The sequence below is a fragment of the Mus caroli genome, chromosome 2, assembly GCF_900094665.2.
Source record: "Mus caroli chromosome 2, CAROLI_EIJ_v1.1, whole genome shotgun sequence".
Taxonomy (NCBI): domain Eukaryota; kingdom Metazoa; phylum Chordata; class Mammalia; order Rodentia; family Muridae; genus Mus; species Mus caroli.
Genome location: NC_034571.1, coordinates 165,503,706 through 165,515,931, shown reverse-complemented (window position 1 = coordinate 165,515,931; position 12,226 = coordinate 165,503,706).

Below are 12,226 nucleotides of genomic sequence, written 5' to 3'. Positions count from 1 at the left end.
TGTGTGTGTGTGTGCACACATGCATACATATACACCTTACACATGCACATGCTTGCACACAGAAGCACACACTTGCACATATGAATACACATGCACACACTTACACATGCATAGGAGTGCACACAAACACAAATACACACACAACGCACACAGACACACACATGCACATGAGCACACACAAACAAACGCATATGCTCACATACATACAAAACAGTCACACAATACACTCATACAATGCACGCACACCCACACACATACTTGCCCACACACACACAAAGAGGAAGAAAGGAAAAAGACCTGAACCCATCATTGCTCTTCAAAGCTGGGGAATTTTGACAATGAGCCCTTCCAAGGTATTTTTGAATGCCGTATACTGTGAATGCACTCAGAGCATTGAGGTAGGGGGCATAGGGCTGTGTAAGCATTATGCCACAGCAGGTCAGTCAGGTTTCCTTAGACATGCCTGTGGGGCCGAGCACCGTCATGCAGTGCGGACTGAAGGATGAGCAGACATGTACCCAGACTCCCCAGACAGCTCCGTTCAGATGTCTAAGACAGGTGCAATGACAGGGACCAGTCCCCAAAGCTTCCAGAACTTTTAAAAGCCCCAATTCCTGGATTCTGAAAGGAGCCCCTCCCAGACCAGCTCAGAACTAGCTTCTGCTAGGCAGTGCTATTGGGAACTGTGACTGCAGGCTGGAGATGGAGCTACCACCAGGTGTCGCCTGGAGACCACAGATGGATTCCAAGCCTGGAATCCATGGAGGCCAGCCAAATCCCCCTTTCTCCCTGCATTAGAACCTTGTGCCTCAGGTTTCCCCGCCCCATTATTACCTACTGTTTTCATCTTTGCGTAGGTGAAAAATAGTTTTTAAAACATGTAAATTTGTATTTTCTTAAGATAGTGTCTCATGTAGCCCAGGGTACTTGACTCCTTCTGGACTCATGTCTTCCAGTTTAATGACCTTCCAGGGGCTTAGGAATCATGGTCTCAGGGTTAAGGGTAAGAGGTAGCTAGCTTTAAAAGAGAAAAAAAATGTACGGGTCTTACTATTATGTTGCTCTGGCTGCCCTGGAATTCAATATGTAGCCGAGGCTGGCTTTGAACTCATAGAGATCTACCTGCTTCTTCCTCCCAATTACTGGGTTGAAAGGTGTGCACCACCATGCCTGGCTTGTAAATCCACATTTTGACCTCCAAACAGAGGGGTGCCTAAGACCTTTCAACTGTAATGGGCATTGTAATGCAACAAGAGAGGGGAAGGCACCCCCAGGGCCAAGCCTTGCTCCTCAGCTGAGTGCAAACCATGCGTGTACACGGAAGGGCTGGCTGCGATCTAAGACATGCACGCGAGCAGAACCACATGCAAAGATTTCGGAACAGCATCCAGCTTGGCGCCGTGAAGTTCTGGCTGGGGTTCTGAAATGAGCCCGTAGAGTGTGTTCCCACCTGCAGGCAGAGTCCTTCTTGGAAAAGAACCGAACTCCACCTGTAGACCAAGAGCGTCTGCCAGCAGGTTAGACAAGTGCCCTGTGCGGCGGCAAGGTCAAGGAGGCATCGGATTCTCTGCTTGCCATCCAGCAATGAGAAAGGCGTGTTTTACCTCAGTGCTCCTGCACTGGGGCCCACTGGGGCTCTGTCACCACCTTCCTTACCTCACAGCCATCTCTTCCAGGGACAAAGCCAACCAGATGGCTTCTTTAGATCGTCCTGGCCCTCCCCAGACCCCTGCTCCACCCTTCACATAGCCTTCTCTGTCTTGGCTTTCCCTCATCACCCTTTGTGTGTGCTCATGCTTGAGTGTGCACCTGCAGGTGTGTGTGGTGGCCATGCTGGACCTGAGTTATCTTTTTCTCGCCTTTGGGCTGCTGAGGTGGCTCAGCAGACAAAGGAGCTTGCTTTGATGACCTGAGTTTGATCCCTGGGACGCACGCGACGTATAGAGAAAATTGACTTCCTCAAGTCGTCCTCTGACCAGCTCCATCTGTGTGCACCCGCACCTGCCCCCCATACACATAATGTAACACAACATTGTTAAGAGAATCTCTAAGGGAAGGAAGTCTAAGCTTGCTGATTCAGCTACACTGGCTGACCAGCAAGGGCCCTTCCTGTCTCTATCGCTCCAGAGTAGGGTTTACAGGCGTGTCCCTCATACCACTTACATGGGCACATGGATCTGAACCCAGACCCAGATGGGAAGTCACCATGATTCACTCCCATCCTCAGTAGGCTTGGGGAGGATGTATGTGAGCCAGAGGAGAGATGAGCCAATTCAAGGCACCAAAGTGTGGTATCAAGGAGGGTTCAGGTCAAAGGACAGATGGCAGCAGGTATTGGCTGGCAGGTGGGGGAGTCTAGCCAGGCTCTGCTGGAATGAGCCATGAGGTTCTTTGGAAAAGAGCTTGGGACATCTTCGGATGTCAGACACAGAGATACTGAGACCCTTCAAGCCCACTCCATGGTACATACCAGAGAGAACTTGAGCTATAATTCCACACGGAAAGGCACTTATGGCCATGTTTGTAGCACCTTTGCTTACATGATGAGAAAATCTAGCCACCCAATTTGAGGTGCTCATACAAGGGAATATTAGTTACCCACAGAAAGCAAAAAAAAAAAACTTTAATTAAACCCAAGTGAATGGGTCAAACCCAGTTACCAGCTACAAATAAAACCCACAGCAACAGGAACTTAATACCGGTGGCCAGTGGGGAGGCCTGCCAGGAAAGGCAGGGTAGGAAGAGAGTTCAAGTAGCCTGTGGGCAGAGTGCACATGTTGGGGTGTCTGATGGAAGTGATTGTTGTACAACAGCCTAGAAACTTCTAGATTGTGCCCTTTAAATGAGTAACTGTTGGCACGTGAATTCTGTCAGTGGACCCAGAGTTTTGTTTAGCTTAGGCGTATTCCTGTGTGCACTCTCAGATGTGTGTATGGGTGTGGAAGGTGTAGTGGTTGACATCCAACACTCATGCTGGCTTGAATCATGTGAGCACAGGGCAGAGGGACAAGGACAGTGGAGGGAATCCAGTGTCTGACTCTAGTGGGCTTGTGCCTAGGGCTAGAGTCTTAGGTAGTCTGTCTCTGGGGGGTGGGGCCTTAGCATGCTTGGCTGTCACATGGCTCACAGCTATGAGTGCCCACCTTGGGATCCTGAGACCACTCCAGTGTCTGAGTTTCCCTTCAGAGTGAGGTGTAGCCTGGCCTCCTCTTCCTAGGCTAGCTCCAGAACACACTTGCTGCTGCTTCTGCAGTTCCCTCCAGTCTCCACTCCCACCTCACCCCACCCCCCCACCCCCCTGCCTTGTTCACCGGACTTGTCCCAAAGGCATTAAGTCCTGAAGATGCTCCCAGCCCTTCTCTTCCAGATGTTTCCAGACGCCAGATAATTTAATATCTCCCTAACCCCGCCGTCATAGTTGGGGACGATTTATCTTGAGAAAGGTTCTGGATGGCGTATGAGGCGGGGGCGCTCTCCCCCCTCCAGGAAGTGTAGAATTAGAGCTGGAGAAGATGACTGTTAACAGCTGCCAGAGTCAGGTCCAGAGGGAAGTCTTTGACCTCCTGGGTCGCTTCAGACCCTGTGACCATCCCTTTGAGGGGAAAAAATATCTTGCCTGGCATCGTTTGTTGTATATATTATACATCAATGTATATATTTAGCAAAGAATTTCAAATTCTTTGGGAACAAGAATCCCAGCATCCTGTTTTCACATGTCCAGAACAGAGATAAGGATCAAATTTAGCCAGTAACACTGATGCTATAGGACATGCATGCGGGGGCCAGAGCTAGTGTGCATCCCCTTTCCCAGAGCTTGTGGCCAGATGGACGTGCGAGCTTCAGAGTTTGCAGAACTCCCTTTTCTCTTGGACTCTCAGAGGTCAAGGCTAGCCTGAGGCAGATGGAAATGCAGTTAGGGGCCCTGGGATGTTTGGAGTGAGGCTCTGTGGCCTAGTTCTGTACAGAGGTAGAACCATGGATTTGTTGGGGGTAGGGGACCCTACAGGGCAACATTGAATCTTCAAGTCACCTAGCTGCCTCTCAGCCAACTCTTGGCTGTATGTCAATCAAAGCTGAGCACACTGAGGCCTGGTAGTCAGTCAACCAGGCAGATAAATCAGTTGGGAATTAAAGCCAGGCAAGGGTACACAGGTTCTAGAAAACACTTAAGTGAAGGGGTTGGTTGGAGTGTGTTGGAGGGAGAGGCTGGAGTCTCTGTTCTCAGTCACAATCACCCTGTGGAGTTGGTGGTTGATGAGTGCCTGGCCTGTGAAGCCCGGCTCTAGCTGCAATGGGAACCACTGACCTGGCTCTAGCTGCACTGTGAGCCACTGACCATTCTGGCCCGGATCACCTGAGTCTTAGTTAGGGTTTCCATCACTGTGAACAGACAACCATGGCCAAGGCAACTCTTATAAAGGACAACATTTAATTAGGGCTGGCTTTACAAGTTCAGAGATTCAATCCATTATCAAGGTGGGAGTAAGGCAGCATCCAGGGAGATGTGGGGCTGGAGGAGCTGAAAGTCCTACACTTTGCTCCAATGGCAGACAGGAAAAGACTGGCACCCACATGGCTAGGAGGAGGGTCTCAAAACCCATACCCACAGTGACACACTTTCTGCAACAAGCCACACCTCCTAATAGTGCCACTCCCTGGGCCAAGCATATTCAAACCACCACGTTCTACTCCCTGACTCTGATAGACTTATTCAGACATATGAGTCTATGGGGGCCATACCTAGCCATAGCATAATGAAAAATACATTTAGTCCAACTTCCAAAGTCTCCATAGCCTATCACAGTCTCAACAACGTTTAAAAGTCCAAAGTTCTAAGTCTCTGATGAGATTCATCCAACCTCTAAACTGTAATAATCACCTATTAAAAAAAAAAAAAACAAACAGATCACATACCTCAAACATCACAGGCTATACATTGTCATTCCAAAATGGCGCAGTGAAGAAATCCTGGACAAAGCAAGACCAAAAATCAGCAGGACAATCTCCCAACTCTGCATCTCTATGTCTGATGTCAAAGCTGTCTTCAGATCTTCACTCCTTTTTCATCTTTGTTGACTGCATCGAAGTTCTTTCTTCTGGGCTGGCTCTATTCCCTGTTAGCAGCTTTCCTCGGCAGGTATCCCACACTCTGACATCCCAAACATCTTGGGGTCTTTAAGGCAACTTCAACAGTACAGCTTCTTGTTCCAATGTCTGGGGTCTACACATGATCTTCTGGGCTCCTCCAATGGGCTTGGGTCACGTCTCCAGCTCTGCCTTCTGCGGTACTTCAGGCTATGGCTGATTCCACTCCACTGCTGCTGCTGTTCTTGGTGGTCATCCCATAGCATGGGCATCTACAATACACTGGGGTCTTCTGCTGCAAGTAGGCTTCACCAATGCCTGTCAACTGGAACTGAGGCGTCACCTTCACCAATGGCCTTCTGTGGCCTCTCTGAGGTCTTCCAAGCCTCAGCTGCTCTCCATGACCCCTTCATGCCTTCAAAACCAGTACCATCTGGGTGACTCATACACATTACCGAGTACAGCTGCAGCACGAGGTTCAGCCTTGGTTATCTCTGGAACACGGCTTCTCTGTGCTCTCAGAAAACACTTCCCAGAAGATTAAAGGTGTGGACCACTATGCCTGCACCTAAGCTTTTCATGGTGATTATGCTTAAGATCCAGATCAAAAGCGTGTGCCATCCTATGTCAAGGTGACACACAACCATATCTCCTATGTCCAAACAAAATCAATAACCAGGACATAATAATATAACTATCTATTGTTCAACTGCGAGCATAAACAACAAGCTTAGCTGGGTGGGATCCTGCCCTGAGGCCACCTCTCCTTTTTTTCATTTATCTCCTTGACCACAGGATTTAGCTCCACTTCCCTACCTGGTGCCCTTGATTATTACTTGATCCATACACTTTGTATTTTTAAGCTTGCTAGCCATGCTTGATCAAAACGCTCTTCATAAGACTGAATAGGTGAGGCCTCAGGACAATGTTTAAACTAGGCTTTTTTTTTTTTTTTTTTGAGACTTCCTTTGTTAGTGCAATTTATTTGATTCTCTTCACCTCAGCCTCAGGCAGATTCTCCAGACAAGGGCAAAACCCAGCCACGTTCTTCACCAAAATATAAGAATAGTCTCTAGGGGCTGGTGAGATGGCTCAGTGGGTAAGAGCACCCGACTGCTCTTCCAGAGGTCCAGAGTTCAAATCCCAGCAACCACATGGTGGCTCACAACCATCCGTAATGAGATCTGGCGCCCTCTTCTGGAGTGTCTGAGGACAGCTACAGTGTACTTAAATATAATAAATAAATAAATCTTTAAAAAAAAAAAAGAATAGTCTCTAGGTCACGTACTAACATTCTTCTTAAAAAAAAAATCTCTTGAGCCAGGCTCAAATCACCCTCAGCTCCAATGCCTTCCACGATCCTACTAGGATGTCACATTAAGCATTGATTAGAGCATTTTTACCACTTTCCCAATCCAACGTCGCCAAATCTACATTCTTTCAGACAAAAACATGGTCAGGCCTATCACAGCAATGCCTTAGTCCCTGGTACCAACTTCTGTATCCTATGAAGAGACACCATGACCAAGAAAACTCTTAGAAAGGACAACATTTAATTGGGGGTGGTTTACAGGTTCAGAGGTTCGGTCCTTGTCATCAAGGTGGGAACATGGCAGCATTCAGGCAGAGGTGGGGCTGGAGGAGCCAAAAGTTCTACATCTTGATCGAAAGGCAGACAGGACACAGTGACTAGCCAGAGTCCAGCCCTGGTACCCCAGGCTGCCGTACCTCCTACCAACCCCATCTCAGAGTGGCGCCCCTTCTTCACTTTCCTACCTCCAGTGTCTGAGGTCATCTCCAAGGGCTGGGGTAAGCCTCCCCACCTCTTCTGCTCCGTGCCTCTCAGACAATCTTTGGTGGCATGGTTGTTAGCATCTCTCATCATCAGAATGATTGCTCTGTAAAAACGCAAGGCCATGTTTCTCTTCTGCCTTGAACCTTCCATGACTCCCTTCTGCCCCTTGGACACAAAGCAGACTCAAGGCTGTGGCTTTATAGGTTCCCTGTACTCCAGTGAGTCTTTTGTGGCTCTCACTGTGGGTCACACCGTTCCCCTCTGGGTCTCAGGAATGTGTGTACTCTCTAGTAGTTCTGACTAGCTAGGATTCCTTGCCTCTCTTTGTCTAGCTGATCCCAATATCAGCATCTCCAGTGCCCTTTCAGCCAGCTCATCTCAGACATGATGGCTGGAGACAGTGCAGCCACCTTGTAGTCTTTAAGACAAAGAATTTTCCAGAGAGTCAGCTCTTATTTTAAGAAATTGTGAGCAGCACTCACCCATTTATTTCCTGATGTCACCTTAGTGGGTTCTCCTGTTATTTCTAGCCAAATCTTAATGGACATAGTCTTCTTTCTATATGTTCCCTCTAAACAAACATCTACGAATCTACATAGATTCACACAGCTGCGCACTCTGGATTTTATGGTGAATGTCACTCTATCTCGTCAGGGCTCCTGAGAGAGGTCTGAGCTAGGGACACAGCTCCATAAACTTCTTCTGTAGCCCCAATTCACACCTTTTACCATTGACTTTGCAGGATCCCCTGAGCATGGTGTCTGCTTTGCAGCCTCTGGACATAGGGTGTGGCCATGCATGATGCTGTGGTTCCAGCTCAGAGCAGAAAAGAGAATGGACCCTGAGACCCTCATCCCCTCTCCTACTTCTCTGAGTGTTGTTACCATTGCTGTGGGAAGGACACATGACTACCTGGGAGGTGGGCAAGAGACATAGAAGCAGGGCCCCTCAAGCCCCACTACAACAAGTAGAATCCTCAGTGACCTACGGATGCCTGAGCCACACACAGGCATGCTTGGCGCTGAGGTCTGAGCTCCGCAGGTTCTTTCCTGAGCAGCTCTGCAACATAAGAGCCTAATGAGGTGACCCAGTCTCACCTGCTGAAGCTGCTGCCTTGTCTCCAGGCTTCTCATCTGAGCTCAAAGCATGAAGGGAGGCAGCTTGGGAGGCAGCAAGAGCTTCATATATGGGAGGGTAAATTGGGACCAACTAGACAAGGAGGAGCCTGGTAACAAGATCCATGTTAGGCAGTAGTAGCTGACTATTGCAGTAGTCATATACCTGTGACTTGGAACCAAGAAATAGCCATCTCATGGCTCTAGGCGCTGAGGCTGCCATGCAAGAGCATGGCTGGGATCCTAGTCATTTCTCTCCAGGGGAGGTGTGGCCTGGGACAGGGATCAGGCACAGACAGGACATTCTCCCCTTCCTGCCTCCAAGCCCTGAGAACACCTGATCTTTAGCAGCACAGAGATATAGTCATACACAGCTTGCTGCATGCACACCAGAGCTTCCAGATGCTAGCCACCGCATCCACGGTCCTTACTCTGTCCTCAGCTCCACCGTGCTGAACTCTGGGTCAGAGGCTAGTGGGGGCAAGAAGGGTCTGCATAGCTCAGAGGGAGAGTGCTGTCCTCATGTGAGGTCTGTTACCTGGCTAGTGCTGTATATAGTTCTCCTGGATGGAAACAAATCTTCCCAGGGGCTTTTGCTCTGTTCGCTGTTCCTGCAGAGTATACTTGTGGGAGGAGGAGTCCCCACTCTCACGCTGAAACCTCTCTGGGTCCTCCTATCTCTTCTAGCAACGGGAATGAGTAGTGTTGCCAAAAGCACCTGTCCCACTTGCTGTCCCATTTGCTGTATCCCTTGCTGCTTACCAGCCAGTGGGCACGAATGAGGCCATGCTTGCAGCCCAAATGCCACAGAGTCCTGCTTTGCCTACTAGTCCTTCTGAGGCCTCGGAAAACCCCCGTAGACCTTTTCCACCCTAGGCAGTTCTAGGGCCTTACAGCTCACACACATGCGCTTCTGAGAGGGTGGGTATGTTGGTCACCATTGCCCTCTGCTGGTGACATTAGGTTCTGCCATGTGCCTAGGTCATTGGTCCCATACTATAGGGAAGACCAGGATCTCCATAGAGTCTCTGTAGCTCAGAGGGAGGCGCTGTCCTGAGTGAGCATCTTCTCCTCCTCCTCCTCCACCACCCTTCCCTCTTTCCCCACCCCCTGAGCAAGTGAGGGACTGTAGGAGATGGGGCAGGACTGGGGTGTCTGGCAAGAAGCACCTGTGGTTGAACGCCGGAGCTCTGTTCTGATGCCCCCACAGGGCTCAGGTTAGTGGCTGTGGCAGGCAGGACCCAGACACTTCTCCAGGCTGCCATAGCTGCTGCCTCTGATGCCCGGGCAGGCTGGTTTCAGTTTGTGGGCTTTTCAGATGTGACAGAAAGTAGTGTGGACCCCTGTGAGGCTGAATGAGAACTCTCCACAGCCTCTTTCTTTAGTGGGAGAGAGTGGGCAAGGTGAGCCACAAGGCTGAAGGGACTCCTGTATGTTCTCTGCAGACTAGAATGACAGGCCAGTTACCCACCTAGGAGAGTCAATGACAAGTGAATCTCCCTAGGGACACATCACCCACTGAGCTCACCAGCGTGCTTGTCTAATGGCTACCATCTTTACTCAGCTCAGCTCTCTGCATTCAGGACCAGTGTTCTCATCTGAGTGAGTGAATGAATGAATGAATGAATGAACGCACAGATGAAGAGAGAACTTCGCTGTATCACTTGGGACATTTTAGGGTCTAATTAGCAGAAAAAAAAATCATTGTAAACTTGCTTAAATCCAAAGAGAGTACTGCTGGCTCAGGAAACCGTGTCACTCTCGGGTGCGCCTGGCTTCAGGCACTGAGGAGTGAATGGTCCTGGCAGGTGTCCCTGTCTCGTCCTTCCTGGGCGGGCCCAGGAGGCTTCTCAAGCTTCCCTTTGCTCTTTTCCTGTGTGACGGCTCGCTCGCTCGCTCACTCGCTCGCTCGTGTCAGTGAGTCGTGTCCCTTGCAGGAAGCTCCAGCCGTGGGCTCCTCAGAGCTCGAAGCCTACAAGCATCTTTCTCCTCCCCCATCAGATTTCAGAGAAGTCCCCACCGAGCTACCTGGTCACCTGCTCATCCCAGACTCAGTCCCAGCCAGGCATGGCATCAATCCCAGCAACAGGGAGACTGAGATAGAAGGGCCGGGAAGTTCCAGGTCAGCCTGGGCTACATAAGAAGAACCAGACTCAAAACATAAAGCAATTCCTGGACCCCAGCCGGATGGGATACTCCGATTGGCCGTTGGCTAATGGTCCCGCCCTATTCTGTACACATTGGGTTGGGGCAGAAGCATCGTGATTGACACCTGACCAGACTTGAGGGAAGGAATAAAGAGTGACTATGCTCGTGCATTATATTACTTTATGATTTAAAATCACACATTGTGCTACCTCGCCTGATCCACTTCAGGAACCAGACTTGTAGCTCTTATCCAACTTTGAGAACCTGCGCAGTTCTTGTGATGTTAGGGCCTTAAAGCAAAAAAAAAAAAAAAAAAAAAAAGGTGGAATTGGACAGTAATGTCCTCGGAGTGCATTTAGCTCTTAGCTGCCCACACACAGAATGTACGGTATTAACTCTGGACATCACCCCGGATAGGCTTTTTCAGCCATTAGGGTGGGAGATTTAGGGACACAACTCCAACACCACCAGACTGTCCTCCTGTATAGAGCCTGGGATGAGCCATTAGTGATCTCAGTGGCTGCCATTTCTCCTTGTTACCACAGCAGAGACCACTAAGAGTCAACTTACTCCACAGGGGTTGGTGGGTGTCAGGGGAGGGTGGTCTCACCCGAGAGACGGTGTAGGGTGCCCGGGCTGCAGACGGGGACCTTTGCAGTGGAAGTGTCATTTGGCCTTCTGTCGGCTCTATGATGTCCCAGCATCCCCTAGATGTGCTTGCCATCCACGGGAATCTTGAAATCCTGAAAACATTCAGGCGTGTTTGCTGTTAATTCAACTGTTGAGTCTTGGGTTGACTGAGTGTTCTATGCTCTGGCTTCGCTTCCCAGATTCCCAAGCTCCGTGCCTCTACATCCAGTCCAGGCAATGGATCCATGCCAATTCACCAATAACTAACACTATATATATGGTTGGGGCTCCCAAACAGAAAAAGAGTCTATTGCTTGCCTAATAAGATCGAAAACCAAAGAGAGATAGATGAAACAGCCAATGCCTACTTACAACACTTACCTAACCACACATACAAGCATCTAAGAGTGCTTACCCAGTATGGTACCCAGTATGAAAGGTGAGTCTGGAAGTCCATGTTGACTCTCTACTGCCCTTGCGTGACCTCCTACAGCAGCAGGGCAACGTCAGGGCAGTCTCTAATCACCCACACCCAGCATCACACCAGCCTGCAGCTCCCCTCTGCAGGGCCATGGTGGTCTCCAGCCCTACCACCCCAGCATCAAGGCAGTCTGCAGCCCTCCACCCCCATAGCATCAAGAAGTCTCCACCTCCTCCTCAGGGGTCTGAGCAATGGTAGCTTGGGTCCCTGCGCTCCCAGGAGAGTTTTGGGGAGCAGAGCCTTGGCAGACCTCCCATGAGGCTGCTTGCTCATGTGAGGTTTGTTCCCCATTTGTCCTTAGGTATGAGCCGGTGATCGTCACCGGGAATCGCATTCCTTATGGCATTTTAAAGAGGTTTTAATAGGCTCATTATATCAGCTAGTGGGTTAAAGCAATGCCATCTGTCTTCTGACTTCTTAGATCAGAAGTGCAGACGCAGCTCATCTGGGCTGGGGTTGCTCCAAGTCAGTGTTGGAAGGGCAGTGCCCTCATCTGAAGGCACCTCACCTGCTTGGATGGTGATCGCTAGCTTCCACCTAGCAAGGGATGCAGGCGTAGAGGTGTGTGGCAGGCAGCAGGGGGGAGACAGAGAGATAGGGACAGAGAGAGACAGATAGAGAGAGACACACGGAGAGACAGAGACAGAGAGAAGAGACAGGGGAGGAGAGGACACAGAATTGAAGCAAGTAGCAGGCCTTCGGAGAGAAACTTCTGTCCCTGGAGGAGTGTCCATGGAGGGTGTGTGGAGAGCCCTCTCTCTGGTTTGTCAAGGGCTTTGACCATGTAACACCACTATCTGTCCCCAGTTATCAGAGGACAATCTAATGGGGTGTGGACCTCAAACATGGCAAACTGTCAGCCCAATAGGCCTTTCCTCTGCTTGGTCTAAGCTGCCTGAGGAATTTCACTACAGGACAGACAAATGACTAAGCTACAGTGTTTCCAGCTCTCCCACTTTGTCACATTCACTG